This window comes from Tiliqua scincoides, chromosome 4 (assembly GCF_035046505.1).
Source record: "Tiliqua scincoides isolate rTilSci1 chromosome 4, rTilSci1.hap2, whole genome shotgun sequence".
Taxonomy (NCBI): Eukaryota; Metazoa; Chordata; class Lepidosauria; order Squamata; family Scincidae; genus Tiliqua; species Tiliqua scincoides.
The window spans coordinates 5,058,012-5,080,000 of record NC_089824.1 but is presented as its reverse complement, the minus strand read 5'-3'; the positions used below and the strand labels follow the sequence as shown (position 1 = coordinate 5,080,000).

At 47.5% G+C, this 21,989-nt stretch overlaps 1 protein-coding gene across 5 annotated transcripts in view; it reads right to left on the bottom strand.

Moving 5' to 3' along the window:
- TSNARE1 (t-SNARE domain containing 1) overlaps window positions 1-21,989 on the bottom strand; it is a 417,418-nt gene that overhangs the window by 5,437 nt on the left and 389,992 nt on the right. Inside the window, exon 12 of one of the 5 annotated variants that reach the window (XM_066625629.1) lies at window positions 19,818-20,573. The exons of the other annotated variants lie outside the window; for them this stretch is intronic. The gene's annotated coding sequence lies outside the window, so the exon portion shown is untranslated. Of the gene's footprint in view, window positions 1-19,817; window positions 20,574-21,989 lie in introns of those variants that run through there. 5 annotated transcript variants of the gene reach the window in all.

Below are 21,989 nucleotides of genomic sequence, written 5' to 3'. Positions count from 1 at the left end.
AATATGCACCACCGAGCCCCTGAGCATCCAAAGGATTCTAGGAAGTGTGCTAAGATGTGCGCTCAATTTAAAGGGGCTCTGGTTAGCCTGTTGGATTTCATTATTGCACTGCTGGAATTCAGAACATGGTAACATATGAAACTGTGTTTTCCTGAATCAGACCATTGGCCCATCAAATAAATAATCAGGTCATTGGTCCATTTGGTCCAGTGTTTTCTGTTCTGACAGCAGCTCTCCAGCGTCCTTTCCCATAACCTGGAACTTCCCTGGATCTGTCCTGGGACCGGTGCTTTTCAACCTCTTCATAAATGACCTGGAGACAGGGTTGAGCAGTGAGGTGGCAAAGTTTGCAGACGACACCAAACTTTTCCGAGTGGTAAAGACCAGAAGTGATTGTGAGGAGCTCCAGAAGGATCTCTCCAGACTGGCAGAATGGGCAGCAAAATGGCAGATGCGCTTCAATGTCAGTAAGTGTAAAGTCATGCACATTGGGGCAAAAAATCAAAACTTTAGATATAGGCTGATGGGTTCTGAACTGTCTGTGACAGATCAGGAGAGAGATCTTGGGGTGGTGGTGGACAGGTCGATGAAAGTGTCGACCCAATGTGCGGTGGCAGTGAAGAAGGCCAATTCTATGCTTGGGATCATTAGGAAGGGTATTGAGAACAAAACGGTTAGTATTATAATGCCGTTGTACAAATCTATGGTAAGGCCACACCTGGAGTATTGTGTCCAGTTCTGGTCGCCGCATCTCAAAAAAGACATAGTGGAAATGGAAAAGGTGCAAAAGAGAGCGACTAAGATGATTACGGGGCTGGGGCACCTTCCTTATGAGGAAAGGCTACGGCGTTTGGGCCTCTTCAGCCTAGAAAAGAGACGCCTGAGGGGGGACATGATTGAGACATACAAAATTATGCAGGGGATGGACAGAGTGGATAGGGAGATGCTCTTTACACTCTCACATAATACCAGAACCAGGGGACATCCACTAAAATTGAGTGTTGGGCGGGTTAGGACAGACAAAAGAAAATATTTCTTTACTCAGCGCGTGGTCGGTCTGTGGAATTCCTTGCCACAGGATGTGGTGCTGGCGTCTAGCCTAGACGCCTTTAAAAGGGGATTGGACGAGTTTCTGGAGGAAAAATCCATTATGGGGTACAAGCCATGATGTGTATGCGCAACCTCCTGATTTTAGGAATGGGTTAAGTCAGAATGCCAGATGTAGGGGAGAGCACCAGGATGAGGTCTCTTGTTATCTGGTGTGCTCCCTGGGGCATTTGGTGGGCCGCTGTGAGATACAGGAAGCTGGACTAGATGGGCCTATGGCCTGATCCAGTGGGGCTGTTCTTATGTTCTTATGTTCTTATGTTCCCATAACCTGGGAAGATCCAGCGTCCTTTCCCATAACCTGGAGATCTGCAAAAAGAGACTGAACCCCAAACCTTCTGCACATAAAATATATGTTCAGCCACTGAACACTGGTACGCTCATGCAGCTGGGTCTTGCAAGAAAGGAGTGAGAGTGATGAAGAATCTGTCTTCCAGGGAAGCATGTCCACCATCATTGACCTCTCTGAGAAACACCTGATAAGCTTCTGAAGAACTGGGAAGCTTCCTGGAACACAATCTGAAAATCATGAGGTCTGTTGCATTTCTATCCTGCCATTCCTCCTACAAATTCAGAGTGGTGTACATGGGATTATCTCATTTTATCCTTAAAACCACCCTATGAAGCAGATAAGACTGAGACTCAGCAAATTGCCCAAAAACCAATCCATGAATTTCAAGACTGAGCAAGAATTTGAATTAATTCAGAATAACTAGTACTGCCTGACTATTTATGATCAGGAGTGCAGTTTGGAAACCACATGCTTTGAGACAGGGCCTGTGGGGCTGTGGGGGGAATATCGGCTTGTTGCAGCATGATAAAAAAACAAAAAACAACTTAATCTGCTGAAATGCTGCCTTCTCCACAATGCCAAGGGGCAGTGGCATAGCTAGAGGGGGTGCAAAGCACTAAGTTTTGCAGGGAGCCTCACTGCAGTGTGCAAGCGGCCCCTCTCCCTCCCCTTTGGAGCCATTCGGGGGGGGGCAAAATGTAGGCATTTGCCTCTTCTCTGGGTCATCTCTGGCAAACGGCTCTGATTCACTCCCCTCGCCCGGAACGGCTCCGAATGGAAGGGGGAGGGGCCACTTGCACACTGTGGTGAGCAGGGCCGGCTTTTAGATAACTGGGGCAATTTTGCCCAATTGGGCCCCATTCATGGGGCTCACTGAATCCCCCATTCTGCTCACTGTTGCTTCCAATTGGCCTGAAATTTGGTCACTTCAGAAGTAGCTCCCACCCACCGCTGCTTCCAGTTGGCCCGAAATTGGGGCCATGCAGGCGGCCCTGCCCTCACAGCACCCAGCACTATCCTCTCCCTGTCTCACTCCAGAGCGAGCTGCTGCAGTTGGAGAGGTGACAGGCGAAAGTCGGGGAGTGCTGCAGGCAGGGCGTGCACTGGACCACTAAAGATGCAGGAGCCCTATCCATCTGCACAGAAGTAACGTGGTTGTGGTTGGCAACCTTCAGTCTCGAAAGACTATGGTATAAGCCTACAGCACCTGGCATTCCCAGGTGGTCTCCCATCCAAATACTAACCAGGCCTGACCTTGCTTAGCTTCTGAGATCAGACAAGATCAGGCATCTGCAGAACATGAAGTAACGTATGTTTTTTTTTTCCCCCTCAGTCTGGCTCCATTGAAGTTAAGAACTAAAAAAATTAGTATATGGGACCCCCGCAAAATTAGAAGGGCCCCACAAAAGTGTTTCCATTTGGGCCCCACAGCTCCTAAGACCGGCCCTGGCAGTGAGGCTCCCTGCAAAACTTAGCACTTTGCACCCACTCTAGCTATGCCACTGCCAAGGGGTGTGAACTTGGTTGGGCAAAGCATGCTGCAGCATCCCTGTCGTCCATGTCAAAGGGCAAAGCGCTTGTGCAGAATACTTGCGTAGACCTGCTTTCCATGTATCCCAAGCACCAAAATTCTCTTTCCACGGGCTCTTTTCCTGCGGTTGCTTCTTTCTTCTTGTCTCCTCCCATGTTGGTCTATGTCTGTGGAAATATTTCTGCCCACATGCTCTTCTAACGTGGGTTTTAGCATGCTGCACAACTGATGTGCGTCCCAAAGAGGTAGGTCCTCAGAAGAACATGCCCTGTTCAAGATGGAACTGGTGTGTCCCTCCATCACACCTGTAAAACTTCCTAACAAGAAGATTGCTTCAAGCATGATGAAATTCAGGTAACAGGAAGCCCTTCCCCACAAGAACATGAGAAGAGCTCTGCTGGATCAAGCCAAGGGTCCATCTAGACCAACTTCCTGCCTCTCACAGAGGCCCACCAGATGCCTCAGGGACCTGTATCCTGTTGCCCAGTCTACCCCAAAACCCAGAGGTTGCATACAGTCATCATGTCTTGTAATCTGTGAAGGATTTTTCCTCTATAAATGTGTCCAATCCCTTTTGAAAGGCATCTAGGCCTGGTGCCAATCTCTTGGGGAGAATCTTGAAGAGGCCGTCTCTGCTGACCAGGTCGAAAGCCTTTGTGAGATCTATGAAGGCTATAAAGAGTGGCTGTCGTTGTTCCCTGCATTTCTCCTGCAGTTGTCTAAGGGAGAATACCATATCAGTGGTGGACCTGTTGGCTCGGAATCCACACTGCGATTCTGGATAGACGCTCTCTGCAAGTACCTGGAGCCTCTTTAGTACAACTCGGGCAAACAGCTTTCCTACAACGCTAAGGAGAGAGATGCCGCGGTAGTTGTTGCAGTCACCCCTGTCGCCTTTGTTCTTGTACAGCGTGATGATGTTTGCATCCCTCATGTCTTGAGGTACTCCACCTTCTCTCCAGCAGAGACAGAGGATTTCATGCAGCTCAGTGACGATGATCTCTTTGCAGCATTTTAGGACTTCAGCAGGGATGCTGTCTTTTCCAGGTGCCTTGCCAAAGGCAAGGGAGTCCAGGGCCACGTGAAGTTCTTCTAGGGTTGGTTCACTGTCAAGCTCTTCCAGCACAGGCAGGCACTCAATGTTGTTCAGTGCTTCTTCGGTGACTACATTTTCTCTGGAATATAGCTCAGAGTAGTGCTGCACCCAGCGTTCCATCTGCTGCGCCCGATCCTGGATGACCTCGCCTGTGGCAGACTTCAGAGGGGCAATTTTCTTCTGTGTTGGACCTAGGGCCTGCTTGATACCATCATACATCCCCTTGATGTTGCCCGTGTCAGCTGCTATCTGTATCTCGGAACAGAGCTGGAGCCAGTAGTCGTTAGCACATCTCCTGGCAGTCTGTTGGACTTTGCTGCGAGCAGTTCGGAGGACCTGCAGGTTGCGCTCACTGGGACAGGCCTTGTATGCTGCTTGAGCTCTCCTCTTTTCCTCAATGACTGGTGTCAACTCCTCAGAGTGGGCTTCAAACCAGTCTGCCACCTTGTTGGTCTTCTTGCCGAATATGGACAAGGCGGTGTTGTAAACGGTATTCTTGAAATGTTCCCATCTGTTGGATGCGTTTGCGTCGGCCGGGCCTGGAAGAGATTCCTCAAGCGCTTGTGCAAATTCCTCCACTTTTCTCTGATCCCGGGTCTTGCTGGTATCAATGCGAGGTCTTCCTTCCTTGGATGTCCACCCAGGCTCCTCAGCATCATTAGATCTTTCCACAAGGACATGAAGGGCACTGTTGTCTTTGATGGCTCCACATCAGACCCTTTTGACATCCGAAGCGGAGTGAAGCAGGGCTGTGTTCTTGCACCAACCTTGTTTGGGATTTTCTTCGCTGTCCTGCTGAAGCAGGCCTTTGGAACTGCAACAGAAGGCATCTATCTCCGGACCAGATCTGACGGAAAGCTCTTCAACCTCTCCAGACTGAGAGCAAAATCCAAAGTCCAGCTGAAATGTCTGCGTGACTTCCTCTTTGCCGACGATGCAGCTGTCACTACCCACTCTGCCAAAGATCTCCAGCAGCTCATGGATCGTTTTAGCAAGGCCTGCCAAGATTTTGGACTGACAATCAGCCTGAAGAAAACACAGGTCATGGTTCAGGATGTGGACTCACCTCCCTGCATTACAATCTCTGAGCATGAACTGGAGGTTGTCCATGACTTTGTGTACCTTGGCTCAACGATCTCCGACACTCATTCTCTCGATACCGAGCTAAACAAGCACATCGGTAAAGCAGCTACCACGTTTTCCAGACTCACAAAGAGAGTCTGGTCCAACAAGAAGCTGACGGAACATACCAAGATCCAGGTCTACAGAGCTTGCGTCCTGAGTACACTTCTGTACTGCAGCGAGTCATGGACTCTTCGCTTACAACAGGAGAGGAAACTGAGCGCTTTCCACATGCGCTGCCTCCGACGCATCCTCGGCATCACCTGGCAGGACAAAGTTCCAAACAACACAGTCCTGGAACGTGCTGGAATCCCTAGCATGTATTCACTGCTGAAACAGAGACGCCTGCGTTGGCTTGGTCATGTCGTGAGAATGGATGATGGCCGGATCCCAAAGGATCTCCTCTATGGAGAACTCGTGCAAGGAAAGCGCCCTACAGGTAGACCACAGCTGCGATACAAGGACATCTGCAAGAGGGATCTGAAGGCCTTAGGGATGGACCTCAACAAGTGGGAAACCCTGGCCTCTGAGCGGCCCGCTTGGAGGCAGGCTGTGCAGCATGGCCTTTCCCAGTTTGAAGAGACACTTTGCCAACAGTCTGAGGCTAAGAGGCAAAGAAGGAAGGCCCATAGCCAGGGAGACACACCAGGGACAGACTGCACTTGCTCCCGGTGTGGAAGGGATTGTCACTCCCGGATTGGCCTTTTCAGCCACACTAGACGCTGTGCCAGAACCACCTTTCAGAGCGCGATACCATAGTCTTTCGAGACTGAAGGTTGCCAATATATATAGGCCTGGTGCCATCACAATGTCCTGTGGCAAGGCCAGCTCATTCAGGGATGATATATGCATGTGTGTGCAGTTATCAGACATGATGATTTGCGCATGGGGTGCTATTTCCTACAAAGAAGTTAAGGGCAGGATTTTATAGCATCTGAGGCTTCAAAACTGGATTGGGAATTTGCATAAGAGCATTAGCTCTACATGGACGAAAGGAGCAGAGGGCTTCCCCAGTCAATCATGGCTCATCCCTTTGCATTTCTCACTCTCTAGGATCTTGGATGGAAATGCGGAACTGTGGCAGAATTCTGACAATTATAACTCTGTACTTCTGATTAAATAGCAAGCGGCATTTGCAAACCCAGGGGCTTATTTTCAGTGCCAAAATAATCTTCTCATTATGACAGCCCCTGCCTGTCCTTAAATACTCCTCTAGTGTAGACTGACGTGTTTATTGGAGGGTGATTACATTTTTCTTTTGGCCACTTAGCTTCTCCAAAGCCAAACTGGCTTCATAATGAGTCATGACATTATCTCCTTGACTGTCATCATGTGCCTTTTGTCCTGCATCTCCTAGTCCGGAGAATGCATCAGGGAACATAGTGGAAGATATCCTGGCAGAGTTGACCATCTGTAGACTTGTAGCCAGAGATCCAAAGACCTGATTTGCACAAGTTTAATGAGATGTTTGATCGTTTTCCCCTTTGAACTAGACTTGACATCATGTTTTGCTGAAAGAGAATCTTCCAAACATAGGGGAAAATGTCACAGTGGTAGGGTGCTAACCAATAGATGCACCCATTTAACGCCAGGGGTAAGCAATCAAGGTCCATAAGGACACAAAAGAAGTTTCCTTGATGAGCTCACAACACAAAAGATTCCGTACATTTCTAAGGGAAAAAAAGTATAAAAAGATCACTCAAAGGGGCAGATTGGAGGTGGGATGGGGTAGATCTTGGAAGCAGTGATGTCAGCTGGCTCCAGAACCCGTCTTGACCTGGATACTGGCTCTGCTGCTCCTCAGATCTACACCAGCAGAAGACTTGGTGTACATCTGAGTAGATCCATGGGGAACCAGGAAGCAGCCAGAGAGGTAAGTAAAACTTATATCTGGCTGGACTGATCTGGCCGGCACATAGAATACAATAGAGGCTGCACTGGAAGCTCTAAATCCTGCTTGCCAGTGGTGGATAGTATAGGCCCGTGAGTGCCTCTTCCTTTTCCTCCTTTGTGTGAATGCTGTGGGTGGAGTGTTTGTGAGTCCAGGGCTCTTGGACTATTGTTTTAGGGGGAGACCTGAAGATCAGCCCCAGGATTTCAGCTGGATGGACTTCCCGAACCATCACTCCATCTACTCAACTAGTGGGTGTGCTGGAACGGACATTGCTGCTGGTTTACATGCAGACACAGGAAGTCAAAGGATGATTGGCAGGAGAGACTAGCAAGCTTTTGCCTGGAAGGAAGCCCTCGATTGCAGTGAACGTGTGGTCACAAGTCCCATGTGAGTCCCAAGGATGTGACTCACGGATGCATTTCCCCACAGAACAACTACTTGTCTGGCCTGGGCCTTAGCCCTGGGTTTGCACTGCTGCTGGTCCCCTGATCCTTCCTCTTCTTTCTCTTGGTCTTTCTCTTCCTCTCCTTCCCTCTGCTCATAGCCCTGCTCCCTTCAGCCCCTACCCCTTCTCAGAAACTCTTTCTGCTCTCCCTCCTGAATCTACACCACAATGCGCCTCCTTCTCCTTGTGACAATTTCTTGTATCTTCTTCTTTCTACCTAGAAACAACAACACAGACACATCCTCAACAAATCTCTAAAATGGCCAGAAATGGAACATCCTTTTTGACACTCATTAAAACAACCACAAAGTAAATATGAGCTCAGCCGCAATCCTTTCCTACCCAAGCACTCAGGGAGAGGGAAGCACAGCGCCAAGGAATCTGGCATTTTTTTAGAGCTTAGCGGAGCTGTAGAACAAACAGCCCAGGAAAGGGCCAGGGTTACAAGTGGCAACAGCCCTTTGACTCCATCTTGGAGCCTCCAGTAAAGAGAAAGGTCAAAAGCGCAAGCAAGGCATGGCCTAACTCTAAGTGACGTGAAACAGATGGTGTTCGATAGTCAAGAAAATTGGTTGGGTGACTCCTGCGATGCTTTCCCTTTGCAGTTTAAGCTGTATTACTTCTGCCAAGCAGTGAGACGCAGACTCGTTCTTGTATTTATTTTTAACAGATGAGCCATACCGCCTGGAGGTGCCGGGGGTTATCATAATAGCGAGTAATCTTTGCACGAAAAATAAGAAATGGAAACAGGGGCACATGGCTCCCTCCTGCTGCCTGCCAAAACGAATCCACCTCTAGAAGTGTTTTGGAGCCCTTCTTCACGCTTTTATGGAAGAACTGGAATACAGGGAAGCTTCCAGAGTTTAGGGCTTTAAGTCCAGTTTAGCCTGGTTTAGGGCTGTAAGTTCTATAAAGGTGCACCTCCCAGCATTCTTCTTGCCTGGCCACTTTATAGGAAACAGCAACAGTGGAGGTGTGGTGTGGATGGTATGATGCAGTGTACACTGGTATAGGGTTCCATGCTCGATTCCATGAGGGGTTAGTGGTCCTCATGTGCAGTGATGGTGCCGTTTGGTGATATTTTGGGTGGCAGCTTGGCTTGTGCTACCCCTGCAGGCGACCACTTCAAGGAGTTTCTTCTTGGTGACTACTTGGTAGACTAGAGATAGAAGAAGTGTGTCCTTTAAGAATTCTCCTCCAAGTTCTGTTTCATGAATGCTGATGTCCAACTATTCTCTCTGCACAGCTGTAGAACATTATCTGATTATTTGACATAACTATTGGGCCACAAATGAAATTTGCTTTTGGTATTTGATATGCAGAAGTAGATATTTCACATGTGATAGTTGGCATTCAGTGACATTTAGAATGTGACAGTACCAGCAAGAGGGGGTGCAAAGCACTAAGTTTTGCAGGGAGACTCACCATGGTGTGCAAGTGCCCCCCCCTTTGGAGCCATTCTGGGAGGTGAGAGCAAAACGGAGGCATACACCTGGCTCCGAAGGGGAGAGGAAGAGCTTGCTGCGATGAGGCTCCCTGAAAAAACTTAGTGCTTTGCACCCCTTCTAGCTATGCCTCTGGACAGTATCAATATGCAATCACAGTGATTTCCAAATTTTCTGTCTTCAGGTAACACTTTCCAGGTTGGTTTTTCTGTCCTGTGTGGTGAGGGGGATTATGGGTAAATTCTAGAGCAGGGGTGCCCAAACCCCGGCCCTGGGGCCATTTGTGGCCCTTGAGGCCTCTCAATGTGGCCCTCAGGGAGCCCCCGGTCTCCAATGAGCCTCTAGCCCTCCAGAGATTTGTTGGAGCCCACACTGGCCTGATGCAACTGCTGTCAGTGTGAGGGCGAATGTTTAACCTCTCGCATGAGCTGTGGGATGAGGGCTCCCTCCACTGCTTGTTGTTTCACGTCTGTCATGCAGTAGTGGCAGAAAAGGAAAGGCCAGCCTTGCTTTGTGCAAGGCCTTTTATAGGCCTTGAGCTATTGAAAGACCTTCATTCATTCATATAAGTTCATCTTTAATATAGTCATTTATGTAAACTTATGTAAATTATTCAAATTGTAAATTAATTTGTTTTTTTCCCCGGCCCCCGACACAGCATCAGAGAGATGATGTGGCCCTCCTGCCAAAAACTTTGGACACCCCTGTTCTAGAGTATACACGCACTTATTATAAGGCCTTACTGCTGACTATCATACTTTCTAGAACTAGGTATTTCTTACAGTCAATCATGGAGAAACCAAATTGGCCATAACAAAGTGATCAAAGTTAGACCAGTCAGAGAACATGTAATATAGCAGACAAATATAGATATGTTAGTCATATTATTATTCAACCTTTCCACACTAGAGTGCCAGAACCACCTTTCAGAGCGCAATACCATAGTCTTTCGAGTCTGAAGGTTGCCAATACAATACAATATTCAACCTTTATACATAGTGGGAAACCCTGGCCTCTGAGCGGCCTGCTTGGAGGCAGGTTGTGCAGCACGGCCTTTCCCAGTTTGAAGAGACACTTTGCCAACAGACTGAGGCAAAGAAGGAAGGCCCATAGCCAGGGAGACAAACCAGGGACAGACTGCACTTGCTCCCAGTGTGGAAGGGATTGTCACTCCCGAATCGGCCTTTTCAGCCACACTAGACGCTGTTCCAGAACCGCCATTCAGAGCGCGATACCATAGTCTTTCGAGACTGAAGGTTGCCTACATAAATACATAGTGATCAATTACAAGCATCGAATTACAGTTCACTACATCTACCGTGAATGTTGGCTTCTTTGGACATTGCAGTCAAGACAAAGGTAGCCATGAGCCATCTTTCATTTCCACAAGCCAAATAAATTCTAGTTCCTGTTGATTTGAGCAGGAAAAAGACACAAATGGAAAAATACTCTGAAATTCTTGGTAGAACAAAAGGCATCACATCTTTACAGTCTTTCCTCCTGCAGTGTATTTTTTGTTCTGATATAAATGTACAGCACAACACATAAACTTTTCTTATGCCTGTTTACAAACTTTGGGAAGTCTGGGCCACAGGTACCCTGGGATGACTGGGGCAGGGATCTGCTTGTCTGGGTCCTGATTGCAGCTGGTGCCATTGGGACTGCCCCTAGTGCCACAGGTTCCTCAACCCCAGTTCTGCCTCTCCCAGTCCTGGAGTTGCCTCAGTCCCCGGTCTCAACCCAGCATGACGGCCGCCAGCCAGCCACCCCCCTCCTTTGCCTGGTCAGCCTGCCTCCCTTGCAGCCAATCTGCACTCAGCAGTTTTGGCCCTTTCTGGGCTCTGCTGGGCTCTATTGGGCAGCCCCACTCACTCGTGCAGCTGTACGAGCCTCCACTCAGTCGCTTTCAGTTCAATCTGGGCCTTGTCACGCTGCCTCCATGTCTCCCGCCATCAAGGGTGGTGGATGGCAATGATTTCCAGGCCTCTCGCCAACGGAACTGGCTGGCATAGATGCCACAGCACCTAAATGCATACCTCAGTCTGAATCCTGTTTGCTCTCAGTGGAGTGTCCACCCAGCTAGTCCTCAAAGTGCCCCAGCTGGGATACACATTGGGATGTACCTTGAAGTGAATATTCGGCAGAAGGTAATGCAGTGTAAACAGATCACATCCACACCAGGATGCCCATTTGGGTACATATCTGGGCAGGAGGTCTGGTCTAGAGGGTAGAGCCTCCGTTTGCCCGAAGATAACAGCTGAAGGCCGCCAGTTCGAGGCCACCGGCACCGTGAATGGCGAGACCTTGAAGCAGCTGACAAGCGGAGCCGAGTTTTTCCATCTGCTCTTTGGCCGCCCTTCAAGTGAGATATGAAGGATTGTCAGCTTGCGTGGGAGGAAACTGGAGGCCAGAATGTGATGCCAGATCATAAAAGGATCCATCTGAAATGTTGTGGTTCTTGAAAGACAGAACCTTTGTTAATTGTAAAAATCCCTTTAGGGATTTAGTATAGCCTGCCTGTGTAAACCGCCTTGAAATAAAGTCTGAGGAGAAATCTGAAGACCATGAAAGGCGGTATACAAATACCTGTATTATTATTATTATTATTTATTATATCTGAATAAACCCATAGAACTACTAATCCAGCAAATGGCACATTTGCCAGGCCGCTTCTGTTGTGTGATTCTTCCAAGGTGCCTATGGGAGAAAGCGAGTAAGGGCAGGAAGGGGTCTAGTCCCAGAATGCCTTCCTTTGCTCTACCCCTCTTCTCTTCATTCTGTAAATATTTTTCACACCCTTCCCACTTGCCCATATTAATTCATTTCACTCCATTTACATCTGTCTTTCTTCTGCCAGGGAACTAGAGTTCCACCAGGTTTCCATCAGACCTCCCATTTTAGCAATGCTGAGATTCAGCATTCTTCTAATTGTTTATTTTGCTCTAATTGCTCTAATCGTTTCTTTTGAAGAAAAAAACAAAACAAGCAAAGAAAAGGACACTCCCATGGACTCTGATCATTTCCTTTACCGTTCCTTTCCTCAAAAATGTACCAGCACCTCTCATTTTACATGGGGGTTGCATTTCTGAAAAGAAATACGTAACTCAAAAATGCATACATTAAAAATAGTTAAGAATGTGAAAGATTTTGGGGCTAAGGGTCATGGTCTAAATAAAATTAAAAATGTTTTTAACAACATTTAACTGCATTTGACTGCATTATTCCAACAATTTGCAAGTGCATATTAGGTTTTGGAATTAATTAAATAAGCGCATCTTCCAAAAATGTCTCAAGTCAAGCACATGTAAAACCAGAGGTCGGTGTGTAATGGATTCTTTCCTGCTAAATCTATAGATCAGCAAGGCTGATATTTGTCCATAAATCAAGTTTCCCCAGATCTTTGTGTCAGTGTAATTTTATGGTGCCGATATTTAACTTTCCCCCAAAGGAAGATGTTGGTCTAATTCACATGGAAGATCAACAGTTTGTCCACCCTTGCCTGCTAGTCATCCCTTGATTCTTGGCGAATACTGCAGCTGCTCCATCCCAAACTAGCTCCCCCCATCTCCCCTGAAACAGATGGTTCACTGTATTGGGGGGGTGGGGCGGTGAGAATATCAGTACTAACTGGAGTTTGGCAGAAGTGTGAGAAAGCTGAGCAAAACACAGACAGAGCAAGCACGAGAAGCATCCTGCATTTTTGCATTTGGATTTAGCGGTTAACAAAAACCACAACCAAGACCCCAACCAGGCAGGATAAAGTGTCATAGGATTAAAGTACAAAGGGCCATGGCTCAGGACTTGAAAATGTATCAGGTCCCAGGTACAAATCCAGGCATATTCAGGAGATCTTTGGAAAGCTTCCCTCAGTCAGACAGGCAGCCCAATCCAGTGTAGCAGTAGCACCGGCGGTGGTGTAGCTAGAGGGGGTGCAAAGCAGTTTTTACAGGGAGCCTTACTGCAGCATGCCCCCCCTCCCTTTCGGAGCCATTCCAGGCTGCAAGAGCAAAACAGAGGTAAACACCAGAGGAGACATGAATGCCTCCGTTTTGCTCCCCTGCTGATAACAGGAAGAACATAAGAACATAAGAACAGCCCCACTGGATCAGGCCATAGGCTTATCTAGTCCAGCTTCCTGTATCTCACAGCGGCCCCACCAAATGCCCCAGGGAGCACACCAGATGACAAGAGACCTCATCCTGGTGCCCTCCCTTGCATCTGGCATTCTGACATAACCCATTTCTAAATCAGGAGGTTGCGCATACACATCATGGCTTGTACCCCGTAATGGATTTTTCCTCCAGAAACTTGTCCAATCCCCTTTTAAAGGCGTCCAGGCCGGATGCCATCACCACATCCTGTGGCAAGGAGTTCCACAAAACAACCACACGCTGAGTAAAGAAATATTTTCTTTTGTCTGTTCTAACTCTCCCAACACTCAATTTTTGTGGATGTCCCCTGGTTCTGGTGTTCTCTCTATCCACTCTGTCCATCCCCTGCATAATTTTGTATGTCTCAATCATTTCCCCCCCTCAGGCGTCTCTTTTCTAGGCTGAAGAGGCCCAAATGCCGTAGCCTTTCCTCATAAGGAAGGTACCCCAGCCCCGTAATCATCTTAGGAAGGGAAGGGGCCGCTTGCATACTGTGGTGAGGTTCCCTGCAAAACTTAGTGCTTTGCACCCCCTGCTAGCTATGCCACTGAGCACCAGCATGGCTTGTGCTGCATCCTGTTGGGGAACTTAGCAGGTGGGAGGTCTCCCTGAGGCAAGGGGACATGTCCTCTGCTTTGCTCTTGCCACCTGGAATGGCTGTGAAGGCGAGGGGCTGGGGCCAGAGTTATTAAGGAATTGAAGAATGAAGTTGCAGACCTCTTGACTAAGGTATGCAACTTGTCCCTCAAAACGGCCATGGTGCCAGAAGATTGGAGGATAGCAAATGTCACGCCTATTTTTAAAAAGGGAAAGAGGGGGGACCCGGGAAACTATAGGCCGGTCAGCCTAACATCCATACCGGGTAAGATGGTGGAATGCCTCATCAAAGATAGGATCTCAAAACACATAGACGAACAGGCCTTGCTGAGGGAGAATCAGCATGGCTTCTGTAAGGGTACGTCTTGCCTCACAAACCTTATAGAATTATTTGAAAAGGTCAACAGGCATGTGGATGTGGGAGAACCCGTGGACATTATATATCTGGACTTTCAGAAGGCATTCGACACGGTCCCTCACCAAAGGCTACTGAAAAAACTACACAGTCAGGGAATTAGAGGACAGGTCCTCTCATGGATTGAGAACTGGTTGGAGGCCAGGAAGCAGTGAGTGGGTGTCAATGGGCAATTTTCACAGTGGAGAGAGATGAAAAGCGGTGTGCCCCAAGGATCTGTCCTGGGATCGGTGCTTTTCAACCTCTTCATAAATGACATGGAGACAGGGGTGAGCAGTGAGGTGGCTAAGTTTGCAGATGACACCAAACTTTTCCGAGTGGTGAAGACCAGAAGTGATTGTGAGGAGCTCCAGAAAGATCTCTCCAAACTGGCAGAATGGGCAGCAAAATGGCAGATGCGCTTCAATGTCAGTAAGTGTAAAGTCATGCACATTGGGGCAAAAAAATCAAAACTTTAGATATAGGCTGATGGGTTCTGAGCTGTCTGTGACAGATCAGGAGAGAGATCTTGGGGTGGTGGTGGACAGGTCGATGAAAGTGTCGACCCAATGTGCGGCGGCAGTGAAGAAGGCCAATTCTATGCTTGGGATCATTAGGAAGGGTATTGAGAACAAAACGGCTAATATTATAATGCCGTTGTACAAATCTATGGTAAGGCCACACCAATGGAAATGGAAAAGGTGCAAAAGAGAGCAACTAAGATGATTACAGGGCTGGGGCACCTTCCTTATGAGGAAAGGCTACGGCGTTTGGGCCTCTTCAGTCTAGAAAAGCGACGCTTGAGGGGGGACATGATTGAGACATACAAAATTATGCAGGGGATGGACAGAGTGGATAGGGAGATGCTCTTTACACTCTCACATAACACCAGAACCAGGGGACATCCGCTAAAATTGAGTGTTGGGAGGGTTAGGACAGACAAAAGAAAATATTTCTTTACTCAGCGTGTGGTTGGTCTGTGGAACTCCTTGCCACAGGATGTGGTGATGGCGTCTAGCCTAGATGCCTTTAAAAGGTGATTGGACAAGTTTCTGGAGGAAAAATCCATTATGGGTTACAAGCCATGATGTGTATGCGCAACCTCCTGATTTTAGAAATGGGCTATGTCAGAATGCCAGATGCAAGGGAGGGCACCAGGATGAGGTCTCTTGTTATCTGGTGTGCTCCCTGGGGCATTTGGTGGGCCACTGTCAGATACAGGAAGCTGGACTAGATGGGCCATGGCCTGATCCAGTGGGGCTGTTCTTATGTTCTTATGGCACGTTAAGACACCTGCAAAACTTAGCACTTTCCCTTGGGAACACTAGTGGGTGTCTCTTCCTCAACTTTGCATCTGTAGTTCTTTTATACATGTAGGATTTCCCACCATACCAGTACAGTAGGAGGCCACAGACTCGCCACCCCTACTCCCATGCCGTTGACTATGTTCCCTCCTCAAGAGATGGGAGCCACTCTTGAGTGGCTCTGTGGAAGCAACACTTTTGTCCCTGCTGCTGCAGTCTTATAATGAGGCAAAGGAGTGGGAAGGAAAGAAGGGACCCACACAGTGTGTGTATATGTGGCTTGTAGTATCTGGACACTGGGAACCTGAGGAGCACCGTTGATCCTAGCCTCAACCATCACACTTGGAATGGTAACATTTGTGCAGGGTGCTGTCTTTTTCTTTACATTGCTCTCTCCTTCCCCTCCTCCTCATTTTCACTGCTTGAAAACAGCACTCATCCATCTGTTACAAATGAAAAGGTCTCCCATAGCTAGTATCCATTAAAGCACCATATGGTAGAGGTGTAGTGTAGCCTGAGGTGGAGACCACTATGGAGAGACACTCAAAACGTGCAGCTCTTTCTGCATACGCCATTTGAATTAAGAAGGTCTTTGGAAAGTAGGATTGCATATTAAATACCTGCAAAATCCAGCAGAATTGCAGTGATGGACTTTGTTTCAAGAGGTGGACTTGTTGCACGCCGGGAGGCAAGTGAACCCTCTTCCTGTCCCCACTTGATTCAAAACACGCTTACTCTTTCCAAGTGTTCCTGGAACATGCTTAGAAAAAGCTTGAGCTTTCCCCAGGGTGCCTCTGAATTTTGGTTCAAATGTTTCACAGTGAGGCCTCCTCTGTTCACAGCTTTCACTGCAGCCTTCTGGCCAACTTTCCTCTGCCAAGCCCTGCCCTTTCTCTTTCCCTGAAACTTGCCTACCAGCTGCAGAGATGGAGGGTGCACAGGGAACAACAGCTCCTTAGGCCCTCATTCACGCCCCAAAGACTGATCAAGGGGACGTTTTCAGAGCAAAGAATAGCACCAGAACCAGGGGATATCCACTAAAATTGAATGTTGGGAGAGTTAGAACGGACAAAAGAAAATATTTCTTTAACCAGCCTGTAATTAGTCTGTGGAATTCCTTGCCACAGGAAGCGGTGACGACATCTTGCCTAGATGCCTTTAAGAGAGGATTGGACAAATTTCTAGAGGAAAAGTCCATCACAGGTTACAAGCATGATGGGTATGTACAAGTTCCTGATTTTAGAAGTAGACTACCTTGGAATGCCAGATGCTGGGGAGGGCACCAGTGCACAGGTTGTATCTTGTTGTCTTGTGTGCTCCCTGAAGCATTTGGTGGGCCACTGTGAGATATAGGAAGCTGGACTAGATGGGCCTATGGCCTGATCCAGTGGGGCTGTTCTTATGTTCTTAACTACAATTCCCAGGAGGCCTTGCAGGTCTCTTGTTATCTGGTGTGCTCCCTGGGGCATTTGGTGGGCCGCTGTGAGATACAGGAAGCTGGACTAGATGGGCCTATGGCCTGAGCCAGTGGGGCTGTTCTTATGTTCTTAACTACAATTCCCAGGAGGCCTTGCAGGTCTCTTGTTATCTGGTGTGCTCCCTGGGGCATTTGGTGGGCCGCTGTGAGATACAGGAAGCTGGACTAGATGGGCCTATGGCCTGAGCCAGTGGGGCTGTTCTTATGTTCTTAACTACAATTCCCAGGAGGCCTTGCAGGTCTCTTGTTATCTGGTGTGCTCCCTGGGGCATTTGGTGGGCCGCTGTGAGATACAGGAAGCTGGACTAGATGGGCCTATGGCCTGAGCCAGTGGGGCTGTTCTTATGTTCTTAACTACAATTCCCAGGAGGCCTTGCAGGTCTCTTGTTATCTGGTGTGCTCCCTGGGGCATTTGGTGGGCCGCTGTGAGATACAGGAAGCTGGACTAGATGGGCCTATGGCCTGAGCCAGTGGGGCTGTTCTTATGTTCTTAACTACAATTCCCAGGAGGCCTTGCAGGTCTCTTGTTATCTGGTGTGCTCCCTGGGGCATTTGGTGGGCCGCTGTGAGATACAGGAAGCTGGACTAGATGGGCCTATGGCCTGATCCAGTGGGGCTCTTCTGATGTTAACAGCAGTATTTAAAACACAAAGAGGATCGGAGCAAGGATCAGAGCTATGGTGGGTAGGGCAGAGGATGGAAATCAGTGGCAATGGTACTGCCAATATCCTCCACTCCTGCCCAGCCTCAATAAGCCCCTTTGACTCTACTCGGATTTGCGCCAGCTAAAGAACTGGTGGAAACCCAAGTAGACCAGTAGGGGACCATGGCGTGTCAGAGTAAGATTTTATTTTACTTGCCTCTCTGTGCCCACATGGTCCCTGCCTACCCGCAGGATGTAGTGGAGCCCCTACCAGTGCTGCTGCACCCTACCTTGCTCTGGTCTGGGCTGCTAATCACTTTTCAGATGAACATGTGGCTTTGCAACTTGAGTCACACCTAAGTCACACCACCAAACTTTACACTGATGGGCAGCAGCTTTCCAAGGTTTTTAACAGGAGATTTCCCCCCCCCCATCCCAACAGACCGATATATCAATATAAGATATGTATATCCCACTCTTCAGGTTAAAAACCCCATAAGGAATGCTTATGAGATTCAAAATACAGTATGAAGATGGTGCTGGAGATGGTCGAATTGTAACCTTAGCCCTTCTGCATGCAAAGCATGTGGTCCACTGGGAGCTCTACCCCCATCAGGGATGGTTCAGTCCCAAAATAAACACGTCACGGGAGGGGGGGGGCTTTGCTGGTTTGCTCTCCATCCAAGTGCTTGATTAGCCTGTCCTCACATTTATTCTCTTCCAGTCTCTTGGCACAGCGTCCTTTTGGTCCTAGCCCAAGCTTTAATTTCCTTTGGCTTCAGAACTGTGTTAGCCATTGACACCAGGCTTGCTTGTCTCAGAGCCCAAATGCCTCTGATCTGTGGCTGCTCTTAAGGACTGCGAGACGTCAGCCGGAAGTGCCAAACGTGCGAATCTGCCAACATTTATCCATCCCAAGTTTTGTTCTTCCTTTGCTCCAGAGACTGATTGCAGAGCAAGAGTTAGAAGCCTGTGAATTGCCAGTACAATCTGATTCACAATTAACTTTGGGCTGTTATTATTTTAATGACTCTGAGGGGATTTCCCCAGGGAGCAAATTACAATTTATCTCTATAATTGTTTTGTTTTTTGCTTTGAAAGTCCTTTATAACTTCCTGATAAACTTCCCTCGTAAGCGACTCAGATACTGTCTTCTTTCCACTTTGAGTGTTATTTTGAACATTCAAAATAGGCACATGTCATCATCCTTTGGGACTGTACCACAGTCAGATGCGGGCAGGGGAGGGAATGCTTCCACACATCAAAAGCTTCCTAGTTGCGGAAAGCTGGCTCCTCAGGGTTCTAACCTAGCATTATCCTTAACATCTTACCTTTCCATCTACAGTGGTTCCCAAACTGTGGGACCAGGACTCACCAGTTGACGTGACCCAGTTTTTGGTGGTTCGCGAAACCGACAGGGCAGATTGAGCTAAGTGAAACAAGTTGCTACATGGGGAGGGAGCACTGCTGCCCAATCACCATTATAGCCAGTCTGCACACTGGAGTTTCACTCTCCAGGGTCTTCACCTCTCCTTGCCCAAGGCAGGACAACCCAAAGAATTCTCCTTGGATCTCTACCTTTCCAGGATCAGGTAGACTCCCCTCCTTCCATCTCATTTTGCACACATAAGGCCAGCTTCCTCCTGCCCTCTCCATACCCAGCCATTATCTTTCATGATTCCCTTGGGAGACCACTTCTCCTCTGTCCTCCCACCCCTGTGCCGCTACATTCATTCATATGTGGCACTGACTCTGTACAAACCAGACATCACCTGTACCTCCCCTCAACTTTTCCAACTGTGTTAATTCCCCTCCATGAAGCCTTCATTCGGTATTTTGGAACCCAAAGCCCTTTACTATCCCTCTCCTTCTTTTTGGCACCAGGCTACAAGATGCATGTGCCATGCAGGCGCATGTTATGGGTGTACACATGTCTTCAGAGTATCCATGATAGCACTTCATTCATCCCATGTGACTGTTGGTGCAAAGGGTCAAAGGTCAGAGGTGGAATTGTGACCTGCCCCATAGGTTCCCTAGACCTCTTCTTGTTTGGCTTGCTCCCTGGGGCATTTGGTGGGCCGCTGTGAGATACAGGAAGCTGGACTAGATGGGCCTGTGGCCTGATCCAGTGGGGCTGTTCTTATGTTCTTATGACCCCAGCGGACTAGCTTAGAGGTGGAAAAACTCCCTGGTATATATATATATTTTTTACATGCCCTTGGGGATTCTTGCACAGTTTTGTGTGACGAGCAAGTTGACGGAGAATTTGACAAAAATCAGAAAAGCAGCTTCAATTTTCACAACAAAATTGTGTTCCTGTTGAGCATTTCTCCCCTGTCAAAAGAATGCAATTGTCAACACGAAAACAGAAATTCACAAAAATTCAACTCCACTGTATGTCAGTTGAGAACTCAGTTCAGTCCCATCATTTTTCAGCAAAGTATGCACATTATCTAACAGCAACAAAAACGTGTGTGTTTTTTTTAACTTGGCAGATACAACAAGACCTGTGCCTTCCTCTTGTTTTCAACCTTCCAGCCTTACAGTTTTGACGGCTTATTGAATCGCTACACAAACAAAAACCCACATTTCCCTTTGCCTACACATTCAGCCACCCAGCCATATGTCAGTCCTTTCTGTCGATTTGCATTTGAAAGCCTTTCCCTGTGCTTTGCACTGATCACATCCGATTAAGAGACCTCAGAAGAGATGACTTTGAAAAAAGGAACATCTGCTGGGACTTTTGGCACAACATGCTGGAAGTGGCCTGGAGCGCACTCTTCCAAGGTACCTTGGTGAAAACATCAGCTCTACCTTCTGGACCAAACTGAAATTTCCTTACTGAATCGCACCAAGGAAGAGGTGAAATGTGCACTTTGTCAAGCTTGGGATGGAGAAAGATACAGGGAGATGGTTACTGAGCTGTGTGACATTTCCTCATGAGTTGTATTTTGCTTGCTGAATCACATCCAGTCACCACGCAAAGAATGCAAGTCATATAGGTCTAGAACAGTGGTTCCCAAACTGTGGGTCAGGACCTGATTTTTGGTGGGTCCCATGTCAGCTGAGCAGAACCTGAAAACACAAGTGATGGAAGGATCAGATAACTAATTGCCTCCCCCAAAAATGGCACCCCTTATTTTTCTTTACTTTTTGGCAAAAGAAAACATTTAGGCAACAAGGAAGGTTTGCAAGTGAATGTTCTCCCCCATCAGCATTGAATGACAAGTGTTCAATGTGCTCTGCTGGTTACCAAGGAGCTGCCTACACAACTTGGCTTAAAGGAACCTTGCATGTGAGGAAGTTCAATGGAAAGAGGGAACTTTTGTGGTTCTCTTAATTGCCAGACGAAATGCAATTTTCCTTACTGTTGTGTTGACCAGATGCCCTTGTCGTGGGCTGTCCTAACTTGCAAAAACTACAGTAATGGAAACTGATGGCCTCTGTGCTCACCTTTTGCATAAGCCACCCTGCCAAACAAAGGGATTAAAAATACACTTCCCAAGGAGGATCACAACTGTGTTACAATAACAAGGTCATTGTATAAGATTTGTCACCTGTAGTTTCTGGACCTTGGACATCCATGCCTGAGTTTTCCAGAAGAACCACATTGGTGAAATAAGGTGGATGGCAGCAGACTGCCTTGCAATTTTTGTGGGGGACAAAAAAAATCTGGGGCTTATTTGCAATGGGAACATGACCAGAGCATATTTCATTAGCCAATGATATAGAAATGCTGATTTTCTTTTCTTTCAGCATGGGCCCCATTTATAGAATTTGTAGAGGCTCATAATCACCATCTAAAAGTTGTCCCAACAATATAGTGTTGTTTATACATGTTGAATTAATTTTTGATGAGAACACTGCAACAAACTTTTGATTTGTAATTATAATTATAACTCGCTTGTAGTTAATTGTTGCTCATGTTTCATATATTTACTGTTTGCATAAAAATCGAGAGTTTCATTTTCAATTGTAGATATCAATGAACCAGTGCAGTGAATATTGAACTTAAACCAGCTCCCAACTGTTGGCAAAAGGGAGAGAATACTGCAATACCGTCATATAATTGCAGTGGCCCTTGTATTTTGTAAATCACACAATGAAATGACCTCACTTGAGAACAGTGGTGTAGCTGGAGGGGGTGCAAAGCACTAAGTTTTGCAGGGAGCCTCAGTGAGGCATGGAAGCAGCCCCCCCCCTTTGGAGCCATTCTGGGCGGGGGGAGCAAAACAGAAGCATTTGCTTGCATGCCATGTGGAGGCTCCCTGCAAAACTTAGTGCTTTGCACCCCCTCTAGCTACATCACTGCTTGAGAGAGACTAGTATGGATCATTAATTACTTGTTTATTCATTTATTTGGAACATACACTTCTCCCCTCCAATCAAGGCAGATTACAAAACAGAGAGATAGAAACAGGACAAAAATATGACTACAACAGCAGCATAACTACCCAGAAAGAGCCAGAGTAAAAACCACAGGACTTAAAA